The sequence below is a fragment of the Leptosomus discolor genome, chromosome 6, assembly GCF_034619465.1.
Source record: "Leptosomus discolor isolate bLepDis1 chromosome 6, bLepDis1.hap2, whole genome shotgun sequence".
In the NCBI taxonomy this organism is placed as follows: Eukaryota; Metazoa; Chordata; class Aves; order Leptosomiformes; family Leptosomidae; genus Leptosomus; species Leptosomus discolor.
Window position 1 is genome coordinate 32,529,910 of NC_141396.1, and position 13,153 is coordinate 32,543,062.

Below are 13,153 nucleotides of genomic sequence, written 5' to 3' on the forward strand. Positions count from 1 at the left end.
TCTCCTGGCACAAAATCTTGGCACAGTGTTATTTTCCCCAGGCTCATTTGTTGCTAATTATAAGGTAAAGGTGTGTTTTTTTTTTTCTTCTCCCTAGTGGATTACATATTTCACAATCACATGTTCAACCTAGATTAAAAAATAAATAGAAATATAACCTACCAGGCATGTTACATCTCCTAGACTACATAGAAGTAATTCTACAAATATTCACTGTCATTTCATAGATTACATGGGGCAGGAAATGAGTTTGAGACGTTCTTGCTTTTGGATGGATGCTGTTGATGAAGTAATTGTGGTAACTTCTCAGAGAATATAAACAGATGGCGTGGTGATTACTGAAATGGTAGGGCCTCAACACCAGAGCTCACTCAAGAATACGAATTTTTAGTAAAGCAAGTTGATGACATAAAATAATCTTGAATAATTTTTTCTGTAAATTTTCCAAGAATGGTGTCTGAAAACTGCGATTTTTTATCTGAAAAATCCATGATGTCAGCTTTTTCCATTTTAAATTCATAGAAAAAAATGGGGAAAGGAGATCCTTGTTATGAGGAAAAAAATGCATACATAGAAAATCCAATTTTCCAGTACGAGGGAGTTCCAGTAGAAAATGTCTGAGAAGACTTCTTCAGCTCAGTTGCAAGTTCTTCCTCAGATTTTCTTAATGTCTCTGGTCAAGTCACATCACTTTGCTGTCTCAGTAGCATGTTTGAAAGTGGAGAACATAAAGCTTTTTCATTCATCTTTCTTTGAATCTTGGCTATGTAGACAAAGAGTTATTTTGTTATTTTCTGTAGGACGTTGTATTGCACAGTAAGTTATCATCTGTCATTCAGAGTTTCTAGGGATTGTCCTAATACCAATGATAAATTCGAGTAATTCGTATTAACTGAACATTTTTCTCCAGGCTTACCTGTGATTTTCCAAAACTGTAAGTACCTAATAATAGAAGCACAGCTCTCTGAGAATTATTTGCTTGCTCTTTAAATTGAGTCAGTCTGTTTCCATAGTATCCTTGAACATCTTCCAATACTTGTATTTGAAAATTCACAAAGTGAGTAAGTGAATAAATTGTATTGCAAAGTGTATAAAAGTCAATAAATTGAAATTTTAAATAATAGTCAACCTTCAGGGACAAAAGTAATAATTCAGGGTTTTAGTTACATCACAGAGTTTTTGTGCCTTATGTAAAAACATATTGGTTCAGCTTGCTTGCTGCCAGATGAACTCCAAGATGTACTTTATCACCTGCGCATATGCTTAAAAGGTAACCCTTCTGATGTCATCTTTACTTCTTATGAAAGCTAATCATATTTTAATGCAACTTATCATGATGAAACAGGACATGTTCTACATCTGTGAAATCAGCATGGTCACCAGTGTGGCCTATGAAATAAGCTTCTCCTGTGAGTATCAGATCTCTTGCAAAGCTACTATCCCTTGTATCATATTGCAGTTAAGAACTGGAGCTCTCAGTCTAAACTGTGTTTTCGCTTCTCTGGGTGAAAAGGAAAGGATCACTATGTGAATGGCACAGCAGCAGCAGTACTTTGTAAGTGCCCTAAAGCACTTTAGGATTACTTAAAGGGACTTCAGGTACTAGGCTGGACTTAAAGCAAAACGAATGCAATCCATAATGCAAACCAAAATCTTTTCTCTTCAGGTATCATATCAACAGAGTTATTCAAAATCCTTCCTTTCACACCAGCATACTCTAGGATAGGCCCAGTAATGTGAGGTTTGGCACAGGGAACTCCTTGTTAGCTTGGTGGGTGACCCTTGCAGCTGAAGCTCTTAACTCTCATCCAGAGCAGACATATGCCTGACCATACAGCCGCAACAGCCATTTGGTGAGGGAACGTATTTCACTCCGAACACTAAAGGGGCTGCAGGAAGGACATTTGACTGTCATGTCAGAGACCCACAGAATACAGGACAAAGGAGTAATCTCACTCAGGCATTATCAATTCTCAGTGAAGGAGGGGCTGCCAGACCTCTCACTCTTTCATCTCAGCTGCAATATCCAGAGTGTGAGAAATAAAGTAGATGACTTTGAATCATGCATACCTGGAGCTGCACATCAACACTTTGTGTAGGAAATGGGTAACACAATGTAACAGGTGCTTGATTCAGATGAAAAGCTGAAAAGTGTTTCTTAAGCATAAAAGAAAAGGTATACTTTTCTTCTCTGAGAGCTGGGCCTAGTAGAGGATAAACAAAGAATTCTGGGTCCGGGGGACTTCAGTGGAGGGATAATGTTATGAGAACATTGTCCAGCTGTACACATGCAGAATCAGCGGCAGAACCCGTGGCCTTGTGCTCCACAAACACAGACAGCTAATAAAGCAGTGACACCAGCTTATCTGGCAGAAGGAACCAACACAAGGAAGTGGCCTTACGCACTTTCCCCTACAGAGGACAATATATCAGGCACCACTATATGAGAGAGGCTCAACCCCCAGACTTCTTCTCTTCACTTCTGGAGGTTACTGTAAGTTCAGTGCAGCAGTGGGATGGGATCACTATATGGAGTGCCTGGAAGGCCCACAATAAAGACAGACAGAGGGACATTTTTGTGCCTGGTTTTTAAAAGGCCGTTATTCTGAACCTCCTAGTTTAGACTGCCAGCAGCACAAGCAACTCTTGGCACAACGCACTGCAAACACACATGATATAGTGGGGATAATGTTGCTGTAGTCATGATGGTCTAAGAACATTAGTGATGGAAGGTTTTATAAGTAGAGGCAATGTCTGGCATTATGGAGATTTATAAATGCCTATAGTGTCAGCAAACAGATAGGTCTACAGAGCATCCAGAAAGCTTTTCCCCAGCCAGAATTCCTCTAGGGGTGGGAGCCCATTACATGCTGCAGTGGGGAAGCAGCAGACATTGCAAACAGGGTGGTTTAGTCACTAATGCGAGCTGAGTGGGCTGGGCAGTTGATGCTCTGCTCCGCTCTCTCCTCCTGCCTCAGTAGCTGCAGCCATGGTCTCTACACACCTCAACTTTCTCTGCATGCAACCCAAGCAGGTTTGTCAAACAGCTTCTCTGTGTCATCCTTGTGAGTTCTTTCAACCCTGTTTTAAAAATAGTTTCTGAGCAATTGTATGTCACATAAGAATAAACCTGCATGCTGGTGCATCTTTCCTGTCACCACAAAATAGCAGCACTACAGTTTCTACATGTCAGTTTTGGGTTTTTTTTTTCTGCAAAGATCAACAGCTTCTGCAGAAAAGGGACACAGTATAATCAGGAGATCATCAGCCTGAAATAAGTATAAAACTTGCAAAAATTATGCACTCTGGGGAGAAACCTGATGCTTTTTTTAGCATCCAAGCACACATACTGCAAGGCCAAACCCATCTGTAAAATAAGTCAACACAAGCCTCTTCATATCACGGGGGCTGCACTTACTACATGTATATTTTTGCTTTCTTTACCCTTGAAACCAGATGTTTTGCATATTTCTGATGATCTGACAAAGCTGGGGCTGCTTTTGCAGCTGCTTTGTTTCACAGTGTTCACACTCAGAGCTTTGCTGAGCCTGGTTCCAGGCATTTGCACCCCTAAGGTGAGCCCCAGATGACAGTTCTGCCTTTTTTATGTTTTGGCCAACTACTTAATACTTCAAAGCTGAGGAATTACCGTTTGTATAGAAGTGAGCATCTCATGCACACTGCATGGTCACACTGCATAGAGAAAAGCTCAGTCATGTTCCTCTCCTTCAATTTAAATGCTAAGAAAAAAAAGCTGTTGGTTTTCCTGTCGATGTCTTGAAGTAATTGTTTTGCAAACTAGGAGCCAGTCTGTTCCTCATGCCTTGAAATAATATTGTGCTTTTCCTCTCACAGAAAAGTATTTTCCATTGTCTTCTGCTACCTTGAACAGTTCCAGAGCTCACTTAAAATGTTTTTTCTTTTGAAACTTAAAGGCCTCCATTTGCAATTAGGTTTGATATCCCAGCTTCATGGTTCAAAAAATATTTGAGCTGTCTGCTGATGGAAGTTCATGGTCACCCAAGAAATCATAGCATCATTACCACCCTGTGGGAACCAATTAATTTGTTCCAATAAAGAAAAACTTTAGTAAAGAAAGCTGTCAAGGAACTCCAACCCTAGATCTCAAGAGCTTTGCTGTGGCAGCAAGTGATTTCCCAGAGTATTTCACAGTATCCCACAAAGCTGTGTTTTAAGTTGATGGGATTTCTGCGCTTTACTGATACATCTACTTTCACAGGCATTGAATGTGAACATATACTGTTGTCCAGTCTGCCCAGGTGACTACAGATATAACTGAGAAGAAAGCTGACAGAATTTCTCACAGAAACTTTTGTATGGATCACCACGCATGGTGAAAGCCTCAGCTCAGCTCTGGGTGAAGAAGTCGAAAGGGAGGGATTTGAAATGACCCTTGAATGACAGAGGGATAACAGCCAAACAAGGGCAACAAAACAAAACTTCAGTGGCAGAGAAAGAAGTATCATTAATATGAAGTGGATTTGACAGGAGTTATGGCATACTGATTCAACGTTAGCAGGATTTTTTCCTGGCTTCCTTTAGAGTGATAACTCCAACAACATTGCAGGATGAGCAGTGATAATAAAGAAAAACAACATCAAAGAAAAACCCTTCGAGGGTTTAAGCCTAACAGCTTTTTTTTGGTGACTTAATTATTATATGTCTAGTTTTTCAAAGCCTTGGAACACTGAAAATAATAAAATATCTTGCATTTATAAATTAAATAAATAAATAGGCAAAGTTACTGCAGCCTGTGCGATCCCAGTCTGTGAGCTTACTATTGCTGAGTGTTGCTTGAACAGAGTGAGTGGTGGTGTTTTTAAAGGCCACAAGACCAATAATATATGCAGAGTGGTTCAAGACGACATGCAATTATAAACATTTCCTGCAGAGCACATTAGGTCTGCAGGTTCCTAAGTGCCTTTTAGATTTCATATTTTAATCATTGGTCTTGAAACAGCCTGAAAACCCCCCACATGTCCAAGGTCAAAAGTAGAATGTTTTTTTTTTCTTGAACGGGAGGGATGATTGTTTGACGTTACGCTTCTCTAAGACAAAAGTATTGTCTGTACTTGTGCACTGATGTTTGCCATTGGCCTGACACCAGAAGACAGATGCATCAGTAGATTTATAAGGCCAGATACTCAGCTAGTATAGATCAGTGACTTTACACTGACTTCATGTGTCACCGTGTGGCATGAGAAGAGCTGCTCTCACCAATGGGCTGGCCTCAAGCTACGATTTGGTAAACTTAGGCTGCTACCAAGGAATCATTTACAGAACAACAGGAGATTGCTCACTGATTTCTCAAACAGTGATGAAGCAAAAGAAAATCGGAAGAAAACAAAATTCTAACTGTCCCAAGCAGTCAGAATAGAAACAATTCTCCCAAATCTGCAACACTTGGAAGAGCTCGTTATAGATGTAGATCCAAATTAAAGTGACAATAACACAACAACATGGATAGTTCTTTAAAAATAAACAGAGATGAAGTAGTGCTATTGACCACTACTATTAGCATAGTGGGTCAGCATAATTTAAACTTTTCATTAAGGCACAAAGATGGTTTTTCAAGATAGGGCATCCGTGCAATTATTGAGCAGAGTAGGAGGTAGAAATTTAATTATGTAAACTAACTAAATTAAGAGGATTGCACAGTTCATTAGAGTCCGTTTTTTTGGTCAGCATTTTGGATCACCAGCTGCTATAGAATTTCATTTCCATTAAAAAGCATTCATTGCAGATCTTCTGTGAAAGCTGAGGAGTTGTGCTAGTGTGAGCAGCTCCATCCTTGCTATTTTAATGCAGGTGTGGAAATAGCCTTCTTCTCCCCACCAGGGATGAGGACAGCCAGCTGCTATTCCCTGACCAAGCCTTCAAGGGGACAAGATACTCCTGCCAAGTATGCCTATGCTCACACTGGTTGGTAGGAACTTGCAGAGTTGATATCGTTAAGGATTTAAGGTGATTTATTCAGGAAATATGACTGAAGAGAGCATCCCACTTTGCTACGTAGTTTCTAAACACAGAGCTAGTAGGCCCTTCCCAAAGGAGTATTTCTGCGGCCAGAAAGAAGAGAGGTGGGAGGCTTTGTCACCATATGTTATACACATTGAGCTGAGACAGAGAGCTCATTTCAGGCTAGGACTTTCAAATAAGAGAGAGCTGAGCATGCTATTCCAAGTTAATTGCAGTCAGATATCAGTTACCTGTTTTCCAGAGACCGAAAAATCCAGCCAAAACCACTTCCCTGGAGTCAAGATGAGAAATGCCGTCTCTATCACATACCCATGCAATTGCCACTGTCTCTTGGTCCACTCACTCATGCACTCCATGGAAGGAATAAACAAGCCCCAGCTGCCAGATAAAGACTCCAGGAGGGTCTTGTAAATCTATGGGCCAATCTATGTACAGCCAGATACTTCATTTCACACATTTCTTGTCTCTGGCTTTATTATCCTTCATGTTACTGTGGGGTAATATTAAGGTAAATATTCCTCTATGTCCTGCCAAATAAATGTGAACCACATCTTTGGCCCTCAGCAACAGAAAACTTTCCCATCTGTAAGAGGTCAACCTGAGGAGAAAATAACCATTCAAAACCGGAGAATTTGTTCCTTGTTAGTTATACATGACTCCCCCTTCCTCACAGGGAGATCTCTTCATCATCAACCGTTTTTCTACAGACACTGCTGGCTGACTGGAGCCAATGCAAATCAGTCACCAGCTGTTATTCTGCCTCCAGACAGGGTGTTCAGTCTACAGCAGGCAAATCCCACCCTGCTCCGTCCCTGCCAGCCTGCTTCTTGGGGTTTTGTTGAGTTCAGGTTTTTTTTATTGTTTGGAGGTTTTCCTTAAGATAGGGGATGCTTTTATTGCAACACTCTAGTATGTTTTGCCTCACAGACTGGTCACTCAGGCTCTTTACATATAAGGGTTAATACTGAAGAACTTCATAAAGACAAACCTCCTGTAAGTGTAGAGAGTGTAAATGGATATAGTATAGTCAAGAGGGGGATGATACTGGTTTTATTTGCTGAACAGTAGAAAAAAAAACCCACCCTACTCCCCTCCTCCAAGGAAACCTCTAGATATAGACACAGATGTTTGCAGAGCAAGAAATGATTCCTCACTCAGGAGCCTGTTTACATAATATTTTCTATATCCAGGGGAAAAAAAGAGGATTTGGATACTCACATAAAAATCTTGTGCTGTGTAAGGCTGCTATGGAAGTGTAATCGATTTTTGTAGCTAATAGCTTCTGAACAGGCTTTACTTGCACTAAGTATCAGGCTCTGTACTTGTTCTTTATAAATGAGCATCCTGCAGGTGACTAAGCAAAAGAAACCTATGGAAACCTCATTGTACAGCATGTAAGTCATTGCTGCAACATTTGCTTTTTCCCTGCTGACTGTATTAATGTGTTGCTTGCATAGATAAATTAGGGACTCAAGAGCAACACATTCAGCGGCCCTCAGTGCCCCCCCCCCCCCCCCCCGCCCCCCCCTTGCCTCACTTCGGCACAGGGAGGACTCTGCTTTGTGCACAGCGGAGTTTACTGTGATGGCTCATTTGCAATATATGGATGTGGTTGCACAGAAACCATCATGGTGCAGTCTACAGCACTAGGATCGATGCCATTCCTATGGGCTGCCAAGCAAATTCATAAGGTCCCGATAGATAGAGCACTGCTGTCTCAGGCTCAGAGGGTGGTACAGGTCTGCCACTTTACTCAGACCAAAAACCTCAACTCTATAACCCTACCTATTTATTTTCACAAGATTTCTTAAGCTTTCACAGAAAGTGAGCTGGACTGCATTTTTCTTTTCCAAAGCAGAAGCTAAGTATGGCTAGAGAATGGCAGCAGAAGGGGCAAGCTGCTGTCTCTCAAAAAGACAAAAACCTGCCAATCACCCTCTTGTCTCTGTGCCGGGCAGAGGCCCCAGGCCCACAGCAGCAAAGAAGGAGCATGCATGAAGTTGCTGCTCAAAGATCCACACCACCACAGAGCAGCAAAGCCAGATTTAGGAGCCAGAAGCCACGTGCCATCTTCTGCACGTGAAGCATAAGAAAACTCACCCTGGAGCAGCAGCAACATGACGGAATCTGGCTATAAGTACAACAACTTCTGCTACACAGAAAGGACCAGATTAAAAGAGATGTGAAAGAACAGACCGAAGGAGCTGTTTTAAAAAGCTTAACGTAGATCTGTCTCTAGATGAAAACCTTCTATTAGTCACCAGGATGGCTCATTCATCATAGTCTAAGTTCATATCAAGATGCATCAATAGAGTATCGCTATGAGATTCCCAGATTTTAAAAAAAGTTAAATTATACAAGAAGAGACACAGAAAAATTCAAATCATGCAAACAAGAGAAAATCATAAAATAACAAGGCAAAACTAAAGAAACAAATACATTTTCAATACAAACCAGAGAATGAAAATAAATGCTATCACCCCATATTTTACAGATCTAAAAATATATTTAAAATTTCAATGGAATAGGGTCAAGCATTTTTTAGCATTCCTTCAGACAGGCCCCTGACAGCGTCTGTAATACGTAGTTCCACTTATGTCACATATGTCTGGATCAAATAGGAAAGCCAAGCAGAGTAACACATGGGGTTTTAGTATCAATACCATATCCTGTGTAGAGCAATGCAGCGTTTCGGCACGTTCTCTAAGACTGTGTTTGAGAAAGTACATTTTTTTTTTTTAACACTGAGTTTCACAACAACTGCCAGGCCACCTTTAACAAAAGTCAAACCTGGACTCTCATATTTATTATTACATCTATAAAATGATGCTCATAATAGCTACTTATTATCTTCTTTCTGATTCTTTTAAGACAAAAGAACGCAAGTTATCATGCCTCGTAATTTTGACCTCAGAATAGCCACAAGAGCCCCTTGCATGTAAAGAACAACTTTACTTCTGCCATAAGAAGAATACAGCCTCTCTTCTTGTGTTTCTGCAATGATAAAAATTCCCTGGGAAAGTGTATGTCACTAAGTTTTAAAGGAACATTTTAAAAATACTTCTGTAATTACTTATCCCTTTATTACTAATTCAATCCTTCAAAAAGTATTCAATACTTATACTTCTTTCTATACAAGTAATTATTTCTTCATTTTGTCTGCCTAGAATGTATTAGTTTTCAGTGTTACTGTTCCTCTTCATTTAGCTCTTCATGTAAAACTTCCCAAATGACCAGTGCTAATGCAGCTGTCAAAAGGTTTGAACATATTTAACTTTCCTTTTCACTAGCCCAGATCCATAGTTTTACACATTCTGGATCTATATCATCATCTCAAATGGTACAATGAATAACGTTTTACTAGGTTAATCGATACATGCCTCACCTTTAACAGTAGAAATCTACAGTACAGTTAATTAATCCATTTCTAGTACCAGAATTAAACAAAATATTTATGCAGATTGTGGCCATTTCTACACAGCTTTCCCTGGTTTAGCATCAAGAAGAGAAAGCAGGTTGGCCTAGCAGGAGTGTTATTGATATTTTACTTAAACCTTGATATTGCAAATATGTTTGGCATATCTAATTTTAATAAAGGGGAGCAGGTGCTTCCAGAATTTTAAGTTCACAAAAAATTAGTCTTGACTAGTCCCATACATGTATAGACTTCTAATAACTAGATATTTCTTTCTTTCACACCAAAAAAATCATAGCTAGATTTTCAGACCCAGCTAACCCCACTTCACTGTTCTTACTTGCTCCCTGACTTTGACTAATAGAAATTTTATGGCACGTTTTTGACTTAATTCCCCACATTGCTTGTTTTAAAAAACAACTCAACAATATTTTTCTTCATAACCTGAAGATTTTCAAAGCAACTGGATCACAAGGAAATGCCAACGCAGATCTTAATTGGACCAGCATAACTCCATGCCCATCTTTATTCTAGTTTAGAAATAAAGAAAATTAATGTGAAGGTAAGAAAGCAGAAAAGCATTATGTTCTCCCTGTTTGAAATAAACAGAGATTATTTTTTTAGTTCAAGTCACAAGTTCATATAACTTTCCCATAAGATTAATACTAAGTGTTTCAAGGCGCTTTGCTCCTGTGCCTACACAAGTTGGAAACAGAATCAAAGGCCTTTGTACTGATCATCCTTTCTTGCCTTCTTATTTACCAAGAGTAGAAAATTTAGTTTTCCTGATCATTCTGGTGCTTTGATAACACCTCTACATCTCATATCAAGAAGACAGACTTTTGCAAATCTGGCTATAAAAATAATTGAAAAAAATGTCATAAACTTTAACTTCATATTAGTGGATGTTTAGTTTCCAATGCCATGTAGTTTTTCTACAGGTAATTCAAATATTTATTTTATTTTTTACAGAAGTTGCTCTTTTATTAGCCATTAAATATATTAATCAACAAGTCATCATCCAGATCAGGCACAGAATGTCTATGAGATAAAACACGTTGAGCTCTGGGAAATATGTTTTTGTTATTTTTTTCATAAACTTCACCACTTTTCAGATATCCTGTCAAAAAAAGAAACAATCTGTACTTGCTGTTCCTTCGAAGGTAAAAAGCTTTTCAAATTTGTTTTTGTCTTCTGCTTTCTGTTGGTTAAATCAATATAATTCATCACTTTGAATTTCCTTCACATCAGCCAAGCCCTGTCTTTCCTGTTTTTATGTTTCTAATTGCAACTTTTTGATCAGGCCTCTGGTAACAGGTTCTCAGAAATACAGAGAAGATACCAATGGATGGAGAGGCAATCCTTGGTCACATACTCATATGCACCATGTCCCACATTTTTATGTTCTTTACCTGTTAATGTTAATACTTTTTGCTTCAAATACTTCTTCAGGGTTCAGCCTCTCAAACTCCCCAATTCATCACTATTATGCAGAAGACCAATTTGGATGTCATTTCCAAAGTTTTCTTTGACTAGCTTTATTTGTTGTCTTTTATCACTGAAAAGGAAGACTAGAGAAAATGCGGACCCTCTCCATAAGGCAACAGGACACCTGATTACCTGGGGTATAGAGAAGGCTGAGGTACTCAACTTTTGCCTCTGAGGTACCGACTTTTTTGCCTCTGTCTTCATAGGCAAGTGCTCCAGCCACACTGCCCAAGTCATGAAAGGCAAAGGCAAGGGCTGGAAGAACGAAGAACCACCCCCTGTAAGAGAAAATCAGGTGCGAGACCATCTAAGGAACCTGAAGGTGCCCAAGTCCATGGGACCTGATGAGATGCATCCACGGGTCCTGAGGGAACTGGTGGATGACGTGTCTAAGCCATTGTTCATCATATTTGAGAAGTCATGGCAGTCTAGTGAAGTTCCCACTGGCTGGAAAAGAGAAAACATAACCCTCATATTTAAAAAGGGAAAAAAGGAAGAATCAGGGAACTACAGGCCAGTCAGTCTCACCTCTGTGCCCACCAAGATCATGGAGCAGATCCTCCTGGAAACTGTGCTAGGGCACATGGAAAATACAGAGGCTACTGGTGACAGTCAACATGGCTTCACTAAGGGCAAATCATGCCTGACAAATTTGGTGGCCTTCTATGACAGGGTTACAGAGTCGGTGGATAAAGGAAGAGAAAATTACGTCATCTACCTGGACTTGTGCAAAGCATTTGACACTGTCTTGCACAATGTCCTTGTCTCTAAATTGAAGAGACGTGGATTTAATGAATGGACCACTCTGTGGATAAGAAATTGACTGGATGGTTGCACTCTAAGAGTCACAGTAAACAGCTTGATGTCCAAGTGGGGACAAGTGATGAGTGGCGTTCCTCAAGGGTTTGTATTGGGACTGGCGCTGTTTAACATCAATGTTGGCAACATGGACAGTGGGATTGAGTGAACCCTCAGTAAGTTTACTGATGGCACCAAGCTGTGTGGTGCCGTCATCATGCTGGAAGGAAGTGATGTCATCCAGAGGGACCTTGACAGGCCTGAGAGGTGGGCCTGTGCAAACCTCATGAAGTTCAACAAGACCAAGTGCAAGGTCCTGAACCTGTGTCAGGGCCATCCCAAGCACAGACCCAGGCTGGGCAATGAGTGGATACAGAGCAGCCCTGAGGAGAGGAATTTGGGAGTGTTGGAGGATGAAAAACTGAATATGAGCCAGGAATGTGCGTTTGCACACCAGAAAGCAAATCGCATCCTGGGCTGCATCAAAAGGAACATGACCAGCAGGTCGAGGGAGCTGATTCTACCCCACTTCTCCACTCTTGTGAGACCCTACCTGCAGTGCTGCATTCAGCTCTGGGACCCCCAACATAAGAAAGACATGGACCTGCTCAAGCAAGTCAAAAGGAGGGCCTCAAAGATGGTGAGGGGGCTGGAGCATCTCCCCTATGAGGAAAGGCTGAGAGGGTTGGGGTTGTTCAGCCTTGGAGAAGAGAAGGCTCCAAGGAGACCTTCTAGTGGCCTTCCAGTACCCAAAGGGGGCCTACAGGAAAGGTGGGGAGGGACTTTTGACAAGGTCGTGTAGTTATAGGACAAGGGGTAACGTTTTCAAACTGAAAGAGGGTGGATTTAGATTAGATATTGGGAAGAAGCTCTTTACTGTGAGGGTGGTGAGGCACTGGAACAAATTGCCCAGAGAAGCTGTGGCTGCCCCCTCCCTGGCACATTCAAGGCCAGGCTGGACGGGGCTTTGATCAACCTCGTCTAGTTGGAGATGTCTCTGCCTACGGCAGGGGGGTTGGAACTTGATAATCTTTAAGGTTCCTTCCAAACCAAACCATTCTATGATTTGTTTGGCAGTCTCATGTAAAAGTTGAGAATTGATCATGATATTCCCTAGCCAGTTAGAGCAGGGCTTCTAACTTTGATCACCAGCAACTTATGCGTGTTCCTCTACTTGAATTTATTGTACCCAGCAAACTCAGACACTTTCAGTTTTTATGGACCACTTCTTTGTTGCAGAAGTTTCATTTTGTATTAAAATCAGTCTTACATATTTCCCATATTCACTCATTCATTCTTGTTATCTTCCTTTGCATTCTGGGAAATAAAATAGAAGTCTATGTCTACTTTTGTTGGTTGACCATACGTAAAGAGCAACAAAGAAAACATTTTTGTGTAAAACATCATCATAATCTATCTAGAGACCAGAACTCAGATGTTCACTGTGTTGAG